This window comes from Rhinopithecus roxellana, chromosome 4, assembly GCF_007565055.1.
Source record: "Rhinopithecus roxellana isolate Shanxi Qingling chromosome 4, ASM756505v1, whole genome shotgun sequence".
Lineage (NCBI taxonomy): Eukaryota > Metazoa > Chordata > Mammalia > Primates > Cercopithecidae > Rhinopithecus > Rhinopithecus roxellana.
Genome location: NC_044552.1, coordinates 49,924,395 through 49,941,820, shown reverse-complemented (window position 1 = coordinate 49,941,820; position 17,426 = coordinate 49,924,395). Strand labels below are relative to the sequence as shown.

General features: G+C 37.8%; 1 protein-coding gene across 1 annotated transcript in view; it reads left to right on the top strand.

Annotated features, from left to right (window-relative positions):
* The window catches only part of MLIP (muscular LMNA interacting protein), a 249,045-nt gene that overhangs the window by 184,121 nt on the left and 47,498 nt on the right, over positions 1–17,426 (top strand).

Genomic DNA, 17,426 nt, shown 5'->3' with positions numbered 1-17,426 from the left:
AAAAAAAAAAAAAAAAAAAAAAGCTGAGTATGGTGGCATGTGCCTGTGGTCCTAGCTGCTTGGCAGGCTGAAGTGGGAGAATTGTTGGAGCCCAAGAGGTCGAGGCTTCAGTGAGCAAGTGTTCCTGTCACCGCACTCCAGCCTGGGTGACAGAGCAAGACCCTGTCTCAAAAAATAAAATGAAATCTTGCTTCTTTTTGAAGAGATGGAATATTTTAGATTTGATATATTAAAGTTGACAAAAGTTCTGTTTAGATTCATATTAAGAAAGATGATGCAGTCTCCCAGATTGGGCAGTAATAGGAACAGAATCAGGGCTCAAGTCATACTTAGGATTTGTTGTTCATTTTGTTTATGTTTGAAAAGTCTATACTAGATTCCCCTTATATATTATATATGTTGAAGGAAGTATAATGGAGAATTGTCAATGGTGCTTTATATTTGTGAAAAATATGAAATTATACATTTATGCAATATAAAACTTCATAATGAATAGCAGAGATTTTAAATCTTTATTTGTCATATTAAAATGCAGAAAATAGTATGGGCTATATATTTTATTGAGAGATTGAAATATGAAATTAATAAGCAATGTAAGATGTTCAAAAAACTTTCTGAATACAGTCAGTACATGTAAGATCATCATATTTTATAATCCATAATAAAATAGATTTATAGAGGAATATAAGGTGTTATGCTCTTTTAAACTTTTAGTTTGAAAATGATAACTTACAATATTCTTGAAAATATAAACTATATTTAAATTTATATTTATAAAACATAAAGAATCTCGTATCTGACGTGTTAGCTCTGTGACCCTGGGCAAGTGGTTTCATCTATTTAGGCCCCAGTTTCTTTCTTTCCGTTTCTTTCTTTCTTTCTTTCTTTCTTTCTTTCTTTCTTTCTTTCTTTCTTTCTTTCTTTCTTTCTTTCTTTCTTTCTTTCTTTCTTTCTTTCTTTCTTTCTTTCTCTTTCTTTTTTTCTTTCTTTCTTTTTTCTTTCTTCTTTCTTTCTTTCTTTCATTCTTTCTTCTTTCTTTCTCTTTTCTTTCTTTCTCTCCTTCTCTCCTTCTCTCTTTCTCCCCTTCTCCCCTTCTCTCCTTCTCTCCTTCTCTCTCTCTCTCTCTCTTTCAGATGGAGTCTCGCTCTGTTGCTCAGGCTGGAGTGCAATGGTGCCATCTCGGCTTACTGCAACTTCCGCCTTCTGGGTTCAAGCGATTCTCCTGCCTCAGCATCCCAAGTAACTGGGATTACAGGTGCCTGCCACCACTCCCAGCTAATTTTTGTACTTTTCGTAGAGACAAGGTTTTGGCATGCTGGCCAGGTTGGTCTCAAACTCCTGACTTGAGGCAATCTGCCCACCTCAGCCTCCCAAAGTGCTGGGATTACAGACATGAGCCACCGCGCCCGGCTGGCTTCAGTTTCTTAATGCATAAAATGAGGTGTTCAGATTAGGTACCTCTTAAGGATCCTTTAAACTCTAAAATTTGCATTACTTAAAATCTATGATTAACCCTAACTGGATCTGAAATCCCTATGTAACCTTGGAAAAGTTCATTACAAATACTTTTTATGATTAATTCTAGTTTTTATTTACAAAATTCAGATGAAAATATTTTCCATTGATTTATATACACTTTGTGAGAAGGCTATGATTTTGGTAAGTCTGAATTTTTTAGAAGGCATTGATATGATAAAAAATGATAATTAGAGGCAATATTTTAATTTTGTGGAATAAAATATAGACCTCAAATTAAATTAAACAGAAAATCTTGTTAATATATAAAGTTGCCTTCACTAATTCCACACATAACAGAAATGGAAACTCCTGTGGGGAACACATTTTTTTATCATTAACAAAAGCACTTATGAAATATCTATTGCTTTCATGACACTAATATTTTAGTGGCTTTTAATATGAAGTTTTAGACAGTATGGGATAATTATAAAATGTTTATAAAAATAATTTAGCACTTATATGAAAATCAAACCACTAACAGTTAAATTTCACATATTATCCATGTAACCTACATTGTTCAAAATATGATCCAATGCTGGAAAATAATAACTTTATTCTTCTGTGTGAGTATAAATTCATGCGTTTTACTTCAAGCAAGATTCTTTGTAGAATATCGAGTTAATCTACCTGTATGAGTTAATCTTCAGTAGAGTTAATCTACTGAAATGATAAATCCCATTTTCAAGTGCAGAAAATTCTTGTCATTAAAAATAATTGCCACTTCTTTTCATTGCTTTTTCTGACTATAAAGTAAGTTTAAAGCTCTTTTTACATCACAACATAAATCTATTTACTTCTAAATACTTGGCTGAAAATTTGACCTATTTTGCAAATCTTAACTTACCACAGACCTAATCTTATTTATATTTTCTTTCAACCAATTTGTCCTGGTTTGTATCCCCATTTGAATGTGGAACATGAGAAGTAATAGCAGACAGTGCATTGTCAGAATTGAAAGAAGCCTAGCATACCACTTAAAAGTGAATTCCAAAGGTCCCCTGGCCTTATTCATTGACCTGGCATGAAAGGGAAAGATAAGATAGAACCTTGGGGCCACTGAACACCTGGGAAATGGCATGCATTATCAACTGGCCTTTTTATGTTGAGCTTTAACTATCATCTCATTGTGTCCAGAATCTACAATGGAGGCAGATACCAAAACAGCTCTCAAGGGTAGATGCTTATATCTACTTCAAACATAAATTGAATAATAAAATATATAATTTCAGCATTGCTACTTCATCAGAACCTCAACAGAAGAAAGTGTACTCAAATTCAGTTCTAGTCACTATTGTCTTCTCTTACACTGTTGCCACAGAATAAATTGAATGGTTCCAAACTCAGCTGATCTCATCCACCCATGTAATGGAAAATTCTTTAGCCAGACAGTTGGGCCAAATGCAAGTAGCTCACATTCACTAATCTGCCTTGTACTGGGGACAGTTTCACATGACAGGAGATGTTGGATGGGACTGTTAAGTCAATAAATTTTTCCTAGCAGCTTCACTGCCATAAAATATGATTTCTCAACTCTGTTACAAAATGTCAGACATTAAAGATGATAATGAGACTAGACAGAAATGTATTTACTGTAGTTCAAAAAGGTGCAGCTGGGCAGCCTTTTGACCTGATTGTGAGCTGAAAATTTGCCTGGAAACAGCTGCTGAGTTCTAACAGCCAAGTTTGAAACCAAATACATAATCAAGTAATTGAAACTTACTAGCCAACAACTTTTACATCAAAGTGGCATAGGCCAGGAAGCATATTGCATATTAGATGGTTTAAAAAAAAAAAACTTTCAAAATGAAGATTATGCTTTGCTGAAATAGTCTTCATTCATTATTAATTAATGATTAATCTTCATTCATTATCCAATTAATTTATTATTGTGCCAATTTGTGGTGCTTTTCAGTTATTACAAAATGTCCTCACACTTTGCCATAAATTTATGGATTTAAAAACTATGGTGGTGTGTTTAAAGCATATTTTTTATTGATAACTAAAGGTAGTGTTGGAAAATAATTAGCAAAATTCATTGGACTAACGGGCATGCAGAAGACATTCAGGCTCAGAAAAGCAATTTGCGGATGAGAATGAAGATACTAAAGAGCTGAATGGTATTTAGTTTATTCTGACTATTTATGAGTTTGCAAAATATATTGATTGTTTTCTGATCATTTAACATGTGTAATTAGATAAGAGGTTTTCATTGAAGATTTGCAGTTTAATATAAAAAGGCAATAATTCACCTCATTTATATAAAGTGCTATGTAAAAATCCTCTCTCTTTCTTTATAAATTAATAATGCAACTCATATAATTAGGTATATTGTTACTTTCTTAAAGATCTAAGGAATTGTATGAAAAAAGGTTTTGGATAGAATTAAAGGGAGAATATTGTTTCATCTGATTTTCCCCCAAATATTTTTCTTTTTTTTTTTTCCATTTGTGAGAAATAACACTTTCCAGCATGTATGCCTCTTAAAATTTATTTTTCTTCTACTCTGTTTAAATGGGAGAGAGAACATATTTTCCATGAAGATGACCATTTAGAGAATTTCCTCCATGCTACCTCACAGAGAACATAAAAGGGTAATTATAGAGAATTTTCTTTGTTGTAGTATTTCATTCCGCTTTTCTTCTGAGTTTTTTTAGACGTCTGACTTGCCTTTCTTCCCTACCAAAATGACTATGCTTGACATTCAACTTTGATGATTATGTCAGTGACTTTCAGGTTTCTATCTAATGATTCATCAAGTTGTATTTCAACTGTGACCTTCAACTTCCCTTCCTTATGTCACCCACATGTTAATATTACAGGGCAAACACCTTTGTCAAAGGCGAAACTGACAATACTGCCTTTTACTTTCTCTGAAAAACTCTGGCTTTGCCACAAACTACCACTTTTTCAACATTGGTTTCTCAATCAAGATGGTCCATATTCTTTTGTCGTAAAATTATGTTTTGTCATTGCTAACATTTAATTAAGAAATATTTTGGGGTAAATGTTTAAATGAACCTTTTTGGGTGTAGAAATGACTAAGTGGCTTGCTAGATTGTTTTAACGAGAGGAAAGCTGCAATTTCTTGCAGTGTTACATTGCTTTGGGAAGATTTATGAACACAGATTTGGCTTCTCTAAGTTTTGCCATTTTTTGTTGTTGTTATTTATTTAAGGAGTGAAATCCTTTTGAGTTTTCTCTATTTTGCCTTGCTTTCTTCCTTTATGTGAAAGAGATAATAGACAATTTAGCATAAACAAGTTATGTTCTATACATGATAGACAAATTATTTTCAGCACAATAAACTAGTTTCTTAGTGTATATCTTTTTTAAAAATTATCTTTTTGAGACAATATTTGCCTTTTCCTCCAAAATATAGTTAGATTGGCTCACTTCTTCATACATAGAATTTCCAGCACCTCTGCGTCCCCCTTTTTTTGACATTTCTTTTCTCTTAATTTTATGTATACATCAGGTTTGGAAAATTGTAACCTATGCTTTAGATTATTCTGTTGCAGTTGTCAGTTAACGGGAGTTTCTTTTCCATGCCCCTCTTCAGTTGCCTTATGTAGGAGTAAAAATCTTAAAGAGATTTTTATTTGCTTTTAAAACAGCAAACACCCAAAGAAGACCTATTTGTCACTTCTATTATAATGGTCTGAAGCATTATTTGCTTAACAAATAGTTGGTGGATATGTAGTGTCTGATCAAATCCCAATGTACTGGGAAAACAATGACCTTTTGAAAGTTTTATGCAAATATGTTCTATGTTTTGTTAACACATGATGTTCCTATGTTTTTTATTCAAGGGAGATTAGCCACTGCCATATTTAGAACCTCTCATACAAAGTACACTCTAGTTTAAAAATAGGTCTTTGTTAAATAGAATTTTTAAATTCTTTATAGGTTTTATCCGAAAGTATTAAACAACATTTCCAAAGAGAGAGAGGACATCTATGTAAAAATAATTGTAAATAATATCCAAAATAAATGTTATTCTGAGATTAAAAAGTTAAAAAATTTTGTTTGTTGGCTGAGTGCAGTGGCTCATGCTTGTAATTCCAGCTCTTTGGGAGGCTGAGGTAGAAGGATTGTTTGAGCCCAGAAGTCTGAGACCAGCCTGGGAAACATAGGGAGACAACATCTCTACAAAAAATTTAAAAATCAGCCAGGTGTGGTGGCATGCATTTGTAGTCTCAGCTACTCAGGAGGCTGAGGTGGGAGGATGGCTAGAGCCCAAGAATTCGAGGTGGCAGTGATCTATAATTGTGCCATTTCACTTCAGCCTGAGCAACAAAACAAGACCTCCATCTCTTAAAGAAAATTGTTTGTTTGTAAGAAAAAAATGTGCATTCATATGTTTTGTTTCACAAGTCTCTATCTCAAACCTTCTCCTCAAATTTTGAAACAAGATTAGCCTGTGTATAGAACCATAGAGGGTAACAATCACATACCTTTGGCAGGTGGGTGAGAATCTTAAAGACATTTTTATTTGCCAGTTTATGTACCAAATTGTCTTATAATACATAAGATATTTTTGATGAAACTAGTGCCCCTCTCCAGATACACTGCTTACAGTAATCCCCTCCCTCCCTCTCTACACAGTTTCAATTCTGCAACTGCCTTAAAATGTTTTGTGTGATGGCTGTTAATAAGTATGCTTAGGAAATGCAATAAAAGATATTGGTTGTGATTTTCTTTTCTGTGCTGTACATTTGTTTTGGCTCATGAGACGTGAGATCAAGGTAGAATGCACAGAGGAGAACATCACGAGAATTGGGGATATTCTTTGAATATGAATACTAAGTGTCATGCGTGTCCATGTGAAGAGACCACCACACAGCCTTTGTGTGAGCAATAAAGCTTTTTCACCTGGGTGCAGGTGGGCTGAGTCCGAAAAGAGAGTCAGCAAAGGGAGATAATGGTGGGGCCGTTTTACAGGATTTGGGTAGATAAAGGAAAATTACAGTCAAAGGGGATTTATTCTCTGTCGGGCAGGAGTGGGGGATCGCAAGGTGCTCAGTGGGGGAGCTTTTTGAGCCAGGATGAGCCAGAGAAAGGACTTTCACAAGGTAATGTCATCACTTAAGGCAAGGATCAGCCATTTTCACTTCTTTTGCGGTGGAATGTCATCAGTTAAGGCGGGGCAGGGCATTTTCCCTTCTTTTGTGATTCTTCAGTTACTTCAGGCCATCTGGGTGTATACGTGCAAGTCACAGGGGATGCGATGGCTTGGCATGGGCTCAGACTTGACATTCCTGCCTTCTTATATTAATAAGAAAAATAACATAAAATTGTATTGAAGTGTTGGGGTGGTGAAAATTTTGAGGGGGTGGTATGGAGAGATAATGGGCGATGTTTCTCAGGGCTGCTTCAAGTGGGATTAGGGGTGGCGTGGGAACCTAGAGTGGGAGAGATTAAGCTGACGGAAGAGTTTGTGGTAAGAGGCGATATTGTGGGGTTGTTAGAAAGAGCATTTCTCATATAGAATGATTGGCGATGGCCTGGAGGTGGTTTTGTATGAATTGAAAAACTAAACGGAAGACACAAGGTCTGTATAAGAGAAGGAGAAAGAACAGGTATTAAAGGACTAAGAATTGGGAGGACCTAGGACATCTAATTAGAGAGAGCCTAAGGGGGTTCAGCGTAAGGAGTGTCCACACAGGAGCTCAAATGTACCCTGTAGCATTCCGAGGACAGACCGAATTCTGAGAAGGGAAAGTGGTGAAAGTATTCTGTAGTCCTTTTTAAGTTGGGGACTGAGCTTGGTGTGGTGTGTCTTTAAAAGACCATTAGTTCGTTCTACCTTTCCTGAAGGATATAAAGGTTTCACTGGTCAGGGTCAGTCCAAGTGAAAGCGAAGAGAGGCTGGGATGAAGAGTGCAAAGGAATAGTAAAGAAAGTATGTTTGAGATCTAGAACAGAATAATGGATTGTGGAGGGAGGTATTGAGGACAGGAGAGTATATGGCTTTGGCACCACAGGGTGGATGGGCAAAACTATGGTTGATAAGGTGCAGATCTTGAACTAACCTGTAAGCCTTGTCTGGTTTTAGGACAGGTAAAATGGAGGAATTGTAAGGGGAGTTTACAGGCTTTAAAAGGCCATGCTGTAGCAGGCGAGTGATAACAGGCTTTAATCCTTTTAAAGCGTGCTGTGGGATGGGATATTGGCGTTGAGTGGGGTAAGGGTGATTAGGTTTTAATGAGATGGTAAGGGGTGCATGCTCAGTCGCCAAGGAGGGAGTAAAGGTATCCTATACTTGTGAGTTAAGGTGGGGGGATATGAGAGGAAGATGCAAAGGAGGCTTTCGGTTGGGGAGAAGGGCAGCAATGAGATGTGGCTGTAGTCCAGGAATAGTCAGGGAAGCAGATAATTTAGTTAAAATGTCTTGGCCTAATAAGAGAGCTGGGCAGGTGGGGATAACTAAAAAGGAGTGCATAAAAGAATGTCCAAGTTGGCACCAGAGTTAGGGAGTTTTAAGAGGTTTAGAAGCTCTTCCCACAACAGTTATGGAGGCAAGGGAAACAGACCCTTGAAAAGAAGGTAATGTGGAGTGGGTAGCCTCCGTATTGATTAAGAAGGGGACGGACTTACCCTCCACTGTAAGAGTTACCCAAAGCATCTATGATGGTCCAGGAGGCTTCCGAGGCGGTGGGGCAGCATCAGTCTTTAGCTGCTAAGCCAAGAAGGTCTGGGAAGGAGTCAGTCAGAGAGACTTGGGCCAGAATTCCAGGGACTCTGCGAGTGGGCGAGTTGGACAATCCTATTTCCAGTGGGGTCCCGCACAGATGGGACATGGCTTAGGAGGAATCCCGGGCTGTGGGCATTCCTTGGCCCAGTGGCCAGATTTCCGGCACTTGTAGCAAGCTCCTGGGGAGGAGGTTCTGAAGGAACCTCTGGCAGCTGTGGTTCAGGCGTTTGGAGTTGCATGCTGGAGATGTGGCTGGGGTTTGTCTCACAGTGGAGGCAAGGAATTGCAACTCAGAAATAAGTTGCTACTTGGCTGCCTCTACTCTATTATTGTACACCTTGAAGGCAAGGTTCATTAAGTCCTGTTGTGGGGTTTGAGGGCTGGAATTTAATTTTTGGAGCTTTATTTAATGTCAGGAGCAGATTGCGTAATAAAATGTGTATTGAGAATAAGATGGCCTTTTGACCTTTTAGGGTCTAGGGCTGTGAAATGTCTCAGGGTTGCTGCTAAATGGGCCATGAACTGGGCTGGGTTTTTCATATTTGATGAAAAAGAGCCTAAACGCTAACTGATTTGGGAGAGGTCAGATAAAGAAAGAGGAGCATTAACCTTGACTATGCCTTTAGCTCTAGCCACCCTTTTAAGAGGAAATTGCTGGGCAGGTGGGGGAGGGCTAGGCGAGGAACGAAACTGTAAGCCGGACTGAGTGTGAGGAGGGGAGATAACAAAAGGATTATAGGGTGGGGGAGTGGAGGCTGAGGAAAAATTGGGACCTAGCTTGGCCTGGTGAGGAGGGAGAGGTCAGATGGGTCTGTAGAAAAGGAAGATTAGAAAGACTCAGCGACACTTGGGATTGGGACTGAGGGGACAGGCGGGAGGGAAAGAAGGAAGATTTGGGATGAGTCGCTTTGGGAACAGAGACTAGGGAGGGACTGATGTGTAAAAGGATGCCTGGATGTCAGGCACCTCAGACTGCTTGCCCATTTTACGACAAGAATTATTTAGATCTTGTAGGATGGAAAAATCAAAAGTTCCATTTTCTGGCTATTTGGAACTACTGTCGAGTTTGTATTGGGGTCAAGCGGCATTGTAGAAGAAAATAAGGCATTTAGGTTTTAGGTCAGGTGTGAGTTGAAGAGGTTTTAAGTTCTTGAGAACACAGGCTAAGGGAGAAGAAGGAGGAATGGAGGGTGGAAGGTTGCCCATAGTGAAGGAGGCAAGCCCAACGAAAAGAGAGAGTAGAGACGCGGAGAGAAGGGGTTCGGGGGTTCTTACCCTCTAGAAAAGCAGGAAAGGGATCGGGGCATGGAGATAAGAAGCTGGGGCACAGAGATAAGAGGTTGGGGCACAGAAATAAAGGGTTGGGGCACAGAGATAAGAGGTCAGGTTGTGGAAATAAGGGGTTGGGACACAGAGATAAGAAGTCAGGGTGCAGAAATAAGGGGTCGGGAGGTTCTTGCTCCCCAGAAAAGCAGAGAAGGGGTAGAGACAAGGAGAGAAGGGGTCGGGGTTCTTCCCCACCCCCAGAAAAGTGGGACTTGATACTAAGGGTGAAGGACCAAGGCAGGCGTCCCTGCGTGGTCAGACACCTCTGAAATGTGGGTGAATAATCAGAGAAGCATCCCCACAATGATTAAACACCAAGGGAAGGCTGCCTTCCCAAGTCCGTGATTGGTGCCGGAGTTTTGGGTCCACGGATAAAATGCGTCTCCTTCCTCTCTACCAGAAAAGGAAAAGAACTAAAATTAAGAGAAGGGAAAGATTGAAGTGTGGTGTCAAGATTGACAGGAGAAAGAGGTTGAGGGATAGAGAGAGAGTAAAAAGGGGCCGTTTACCCGCTTTAAAATTGGTGAGATGTTCCTTGGGCTGGTGGGTCTGAGAACCTAAGGTTGTAGGTGGATCTTTCTCATGGAACAAAGAGCAGGAGGACAGGGGATTGATCTCCCAAGGGAGGTCTCCTGATCTGAGTCACGGCACCAAAATGTCATGCACGTCCGTGTGAAGAGACCACCAAGCAGGCTTTGAGTGAGCAATAAAGCTTTTTAATCACCTAGGTGCAGGTGGGCTGACTCTCTTTTCGGACTCAGCCCGCCTGCACTCAGGTGATTAAAAAGCTTTATTGCTCACACAAAGCCTATTTGGTGGTTTCTTCACACAGACGCGCATGACACTAAGTTTAATGTGTTTAAAAACATTTTACAATCTCTCAACCTTGGAGCTATTGGCATGTATTTTAAAATGTGTGTTATAGACAGATTTTGAATGAGGACAAACCTAAAATATGACAAGATATATAAGTTTGAAGATGAGTTATATGAAGATAATTGGGAACTTTCTCTTCCTCTCTGTGACCCAAGATAAAATATCTTAAAATAAGCAATTTAGGCAGGAAAAACAATAAATCCTAAAGAGAAGAGCAACCAAAAGAAGGCATAGGAGAAGCAAAGAGCTAAAGCTGGTAATCAAACTGTGTTTTGAATTCCACTAAAATAAAACAAAAGACAGCTTGTGAAGTTCAGCCTGTGGAGGACAGAATCAAGCTAGTGATGCAAATCATTTAAAATAAAAGTATAGAAAGAAAACCCCAAGAATTTTTTTTAAAAAAAGAAATGTATTTTTGTCTATTTCAAAGACTTCATGGAAAGGGAAACCTATACTAAGTTTGTAAGTTGAAAGTTGGGTGTTTCTTTGGGGATGGGATTACTGGTAGGTTTTAGAGTTTTTAAAAATAATGTTCTAATTTTCACATAAGGGCATTCTAAGTGGAATTTAATCTATTGTAGCTCAGGCATCCAAATATCAATTTTCCTTATGAACCATAAGATCTTTAATTTTTTTAAACTTTACTTTCTCTTGAAAATAAAAAACTACCTTTGGTAGTAAATAAACAGCTTATCAGGAGCTGACTTGTCTAATTATTTTTATTTCAGGTTGGGAGGGCTGGTGCAGTGGCTCAGGTCTGTAATCCCAACACTTTGGAAGGCTGAGGCGGGTGGATTACCTGAGGTCAGGAGTTCGAGACCAGCCTGGCCAACATGGTGAAACCCCATCTCCACTAAAAATACAAAAAATTAGCTTGGCGTGGTGGCAGGTGCCTGTAATCCAGCTACTCAGGAGGCTGAGGCAGGAGAATCACTTGAATCCAGCAGACAGAGGTTGCCATGAGCCAAGATCACGCCATTGCACTCTAACCTGGGCAACAGAGTGAGACTCTGTCCGAAAAAAATAAAAATAAATGAAAAGAAGGTTGGGAGGTTTAGCATATTTTATCTGCAAAAGGAAAGCATAATTATATGATGTTTATTACACTGGGTTAAGTTCAGAAAAATAGAGTTGTTTTTCTCTCTCTTAAGCTTAGGTCTCCATGAATTACTTGTGGTTGAAGACTGACCCACTGCAGGGCATGGTAGAGTCAAGCTAGTTTAAATTTCCCATGTCAAAAACCACATTCAGGCAAGATCTGATGACTTGATTCATTTGTATGTATAATAGAACCAAAGGAAAGCTAGGGCAGCTTGGTTTTGCAGAAGCAGTTTTGAAGTGTGTATTCTGGCTGTGACGTTGTGGTTAATCACCTTTACTCTGTGCATTTGTGAAACCTGAATCTCATCAGTGAAATGAGGGAAGGGAACCAGATCAGTGATTCTCAACCAGAGATGATTTTACAACTGAGAAAGTGGGGTGCTACTAGCATTTAGTAGGTGCAGGCCAAGGATACTGCCAAAAGTCCTACAATGCCCAGTACATTCCCTGACAACAAAGAGTTATCCAGCCTCAAATGGCAATAATGCTGGCATTGAGCAACCCTGGACTAGAACATCTCTTGGCTCTCTCTGCTCCAGTACTATGAATAATGAAGCTCATTACTTTATGCCTGCCAAGGGCAATTCAGTTCAACCAGCATTGATTAGGTGCCTTCTTTTTGTGTTTTAACTAAGAACTTTTCCCTATTTGAGATATAAAAAGAAGGTAAAACTCTATCTTTGGAATTCCTCATTTCCAAATATTTTCCCATGTAGCTTCTACTCATGGTAACCCTGTTTGATAGGGAACATACATTTTCATTGATTCCAGATATATCGGCAAAATTATGGCTTTTCACCTTTCTAGACATTTCTTCTTTCTTACTATGTTTCCCCAATTATTAGGCTCCAAGACAATCAACTAAAAGAGAAATTTGAAAGAGTCAGATGGTTTGTATAACTCTTAAAATCCATATTGTTGGATTAAGTCATTCCTGATATTGGACCTTATTGTCTTCACTTGCACAATGAGAGTGGAGTACAATGCACTCCTTGTTTCCTGAAATTCTGTGTTTATGTCTTTAAATACTATTGGAACCCTCCTGATATTTGATGATTAGATAATTCAAAAAAGAGGGGGTAAAACAAGTATTATTTAGGTCACAAGTTTGGAGAGATGGAAAATCTTAATTTATTGTTGAAGTCAACATCATGACAAATACCCACCTCTATAGGGTTTACTATGATGTGCTTGTGTGTGTGTGCATGAGCACAGGCTTGCCCTTGCCCCTGCAATTTGGATAGAGCAATCTGGGGTAGAGACTATTTTTTTCCCCTTTCTTTAAAAGTCAGTTTCTATTCACTTCCTATTTGTATTGCAAAATCATCAATATGATTTATTGCCACGATTTCCCTTTGAATAACTATATTTTTGTTTTGCTTTGCCTTAAATTAAAACCACTAAGAGATAATTTATTTTCAAAATTAAATATATGTGTGTATGCAAAAGATGATTAAATACACACACATACATACTTAGTAGTTTTTTAAAGGGTCTTGGCATTTGCTACTTAAGTTACTTTTTATTGCTTTTTCACATTGGTAGATTTGTCAACTATTTCTGCTGCAAATATACTGAATAACAAGCCTAACTAGGCAACCTAAAATTTAAATGAAGATACTTTTATTAATGAAAGTGAACATGCCTTTGCACTTCCCTGTTTCTGGATTTACTGTCTCAGCATTCTTTGAGCGCAGAGGACACCATGTTTCATTCATGTATTTCATAATTATAAAAGACTCTGGGTTAATCCTTGCAATAAACTTTGGGGATAATTTTTGCCTTTTAAATCTCTCTCTGGAAAGTGATGTGGGACTTACAAAGGCTCTGTATAAGAAAATAATTTAGTTGTAGAACATCAAACTTTTCACTTAAATCCCTTGTTAAAACAATAATAGATTCAAAAGAACAAAAGGTCAATATATTAAAAACTGTAAGATCACTTCAAAATATAATACTCCTTAAATGTGAACAATATAAATGCTTCATTTAATGTGTCTAAATGTATAGATTTTGTAACACCAAAAAGTTGTAATGCTATAATAAAAGTATATCTCAGGCCAGGCTTGCTGGCTCACGCCTATAATACCAGCACTTTGGGAGGCCAAGGTGGGCGGATCAACTGAGGTCTGGAGTTCCAAACCAGCCTGACCAACATGGTGAAACCCTGTCTCTACTAAAAATACAAAAATTAGCCGGGCATGGTGGTACATGCCTGTAATCCCAGCTACCTGGGAGGCTGAGGCAGGAGAATTGCTTGAACCCGGGAGGTGGAGGTTGCAGTGAGCCGAGATGGCGCCACTGCCACTGCACTACAGTCTGGGCAATGGAGTGAGACTCCGTCTCAGAAAAACAAACAAACAAACAAACAAAATAAAACAAAAAAACCCCAGCATGTCTTGTATGTATGAATCTGTTTAGAATTTCAAAATTGTGAAAGTTTTTTTTTTAATTCAAAGATATCTACATGCTTTTTGAATCAATAAAGTCATTAGCTGATGTTTATATGCATTGTATCTCCACTTGAAAATGTTACACCAAAATAACAAAACCAGGGTCTATTCTCTTTTCCTAACAAAGATATGGTACTTTGACTACCCGACTGCCATAGGAATGAAGGAGACCATAGCCATTTATTTTTTATGTGCTTTCATAAAGATAATCCTATTTCTTTACAGTAAGTCACAAATCTGCAGGCAGCAGTCAAGTAACACATTTTCAAGCAACTTATACTTATTCACTTAGTATAATTTTCTGCCATTCTCTGAAATGGAACAGCTCTTACGCTCCGAGCATCTCTTACAGTTTTAAAATCCAGCTAGTTTTTGAAAATCTCCTTTGAGATGTCTCAAAATGACATCTGTCAGAGTCCCCTCTGTAAAAGTCCCCTTTGTAAAAGGCTTTCTGCCAAGACACACCCAGCAGCCATTTCTAGTCTATGATTTCCTGCACCAGACTAGTCACAGGGGAACTTGTGAATTGGTTCATTTATTCTAGATTTACTTGGCAATTGCTGGAAAAATTCTCTCTAATCTCTTATTCCCCAGATTTATCAGGGATTATCTTTACCACCACCACTTCCACCCTGGAAGTCAGCTCAGTGCTGACAGTGGTCACAGGGACCTTGCCTAGTGCTACTGAGGCTTCTGATCTTCTTGTTTTCCTCCACTCCCTCCATCCGCCTGCTCTCAGTCCCAGCACAGTTCACACGTTCGTACTCTGATTAATTATGTTCTTTTCCAGAGGTTTGATGTCCTAGGTCCTAGGCTTTTGAAACCCAATTTATTTATTTATTTATTTTTTTAGTCAAAGTATTAACTCTGCCATGGGTTTCCAAAATCTATTTTGAAACCCAAACTCTACTTTTTCCTTACTTTTTTCAATTCCGCTTTAACATTTTAATCCAGAAACACGAGGATGGAATTAATCTTTAGCTGCCTGGGTTGACAGAAGGAACACAGAACACAGGACTATGAGAAAGACAAAACTAGAAAACATTTACAAGCATGTGGTTTCCGCAGTGCTGAGTAGTGCGTGCTGTGGTTTTATGCTGAATGGTGCTGCTACTTCTCTGTCTACTTAGCTCCTTTCCTCTACACTTAATATTCAGGCATTTAACATTTGTACCAGGATCTGCAACAGGCCTGGGTGATTCCCCAGGAAATAAAGCAGACAATATCCCTCCCTCATGGAGCTTAGATTCTAGTAAGTTCTCAATATTCTGGACCTTGGTCTCTGTCTTTTTGCTCCTATTTGTGATCTTTTCTGTACCCTGTGTACTTCCTCACTAAAAGCTGTCCACTTAACACTCAGGTTGCACATTCTGTGGCCTCCTACTGCAACAGAGGTGACACGTCTGGTCCTTGGGTCCTCTGATCATTGAGGAACCCTATCCTGGTGGCTAGTTACTGTAGCCTTTGATTTTCCTATTACCTGAAAAAGAGAAAAAGACGATGATAGAATTCAATGGCAACAACATGGGCTCTTGTGATTTTTGAAAAAAACCAGTCCTTACTGAACTGATTTTATCCTACAAAAATGGAGCTACTAATCACCATTTCTAATGGAACCCATACTAATGTATATTTGTGATTTTTTAAAGTATAATTTCTTTAAATTTTTTCCAAGTGCTGTCATCTTTATTATGGTATAATTGACAAAAATTGTACATATTTAAGGTGTAAAATGTGATGATTTGATGTATGTGTACATTGTGTAATGATTACCACAATCAAATTAATCAATGTAACTATTAACGTACTAGTTACTCTGTGTATGTATATGGGAGAAGAGATGAGGACACACAAGATCTATTCTCAGCAACTTTCAAGTAAAAAGTAAAATATTATTAACTGTAGTCACCATGCTATACATTAGCTCTCCAGAACTTATTCCTTTGATAACTGAATGTTTATACCCTTTAAACACCAGTTTTCCTTTTCACTTAAATCCCTTATTAAGACGATAATAGATTCAAAACAATAAAACATCCATTTCAACCAAACGTCCATTCCAACCTCTGGCAACCACCATTCTACTCTTTGCTTCTGTAATTCTGACTATTTTAGATTCCACTAAAGTGAGATCATGCAATATTTTTCCTTTTGTGACTGGCTCATTTCACTTGGCATAATATCTTTGGAGTTCATTCATGTTATTGAAAAGGGCAGGATTTCTTTCTTTTTAAGGCTGAATAATATTTCATTGTTTAACACGTTTTATTTATTCATTTATCCATCAACAGACACTTCAGTTCTTTCCATATCTACTTGTTAACAATGATATTTTACTGCAATGGTTAAATGAAGTATTCACTAGCAAAGGGATCTAAACACTTAAATGTTTCTTGTTATCATTTCCTTTAGAATCACTGCAATTTTGTAAGAAAGGAGTTGACTTCCTGCTAAAGGGTCAATTGAATACATTGTCTTCTTTCTCTCTTCCATTATGAACAATTGTAGAAGCCTATTTTTTATGTTTTTTTTTTTTTTTTTTTTTTTTTACTTCTTCAATTTTAATTGCTCCTGTCTCCTAAACACCTCCAGATGGGAAATGAAAGACCAAAATCAAACTATATGTATAGAAAAACATAAAACTCAGCATTGTAGTCCTTTGCTGCTCACTGTGATTGATTATGGAGTAGCTTTCTTTCTTTTCCCTTGAGTGTACCTCCATCAGATACTTCCATGCTGATCCATGCCATCTGCTTTGTGAAACTCGCTGTCAGACAACCATGCACTTTAAGCCCTAAGTTATCCGAATTCTATCTTTGAAATTATGTTGTGATTATTAAAAATCTTTTTTATATAGAGGATTTCAAATAGCTAAGCATATGCTAAATGTTTCATACTTCACAAGTTCGAGTTTTCTTGGTTCAAATCAGGATTCAAAATAGATGTGTTGCTTTAAATACGTGTTTTAAAAATGCATATGGATTCTCCAAAATTTGGGTTTCTAAGCAAGAAGATATGCCATATAATCAAAACCAATTTATATTGGCTTTGTCTTAGTGAAATGTAGATCATCAGAATCTCTTATTTCTTAGTAACATGGGGTTTCTGTGATGCTGTCTGTAAAGTGTTGATATGTCTTTAGATAAAGGGGTTGCTCTTTAAGAAAATATTACTACTTTTCATGATTTTATTAACAAGGTGTTGATTTAGATTAAAAATGTAGCAAAAATGCCGTGGCTCTGATTTTAAATTGTTATAGGTTGTAGACAGCAAAGGAAAGCTGAAAATAAATGCTGCATTTAAAAATAAATGTTGCTTTACCAAAGAGGTGGGAAGATGGAAGACAGGATGGAGTGAAAGGCTCCAGTAATTTTACCTATGGTACTCTGAGTTCACAAAGGTGTCTTGTACTCAGACCGAAAACTACAGTGTGAAGAGGGGACAGTATGAGTGAAGAG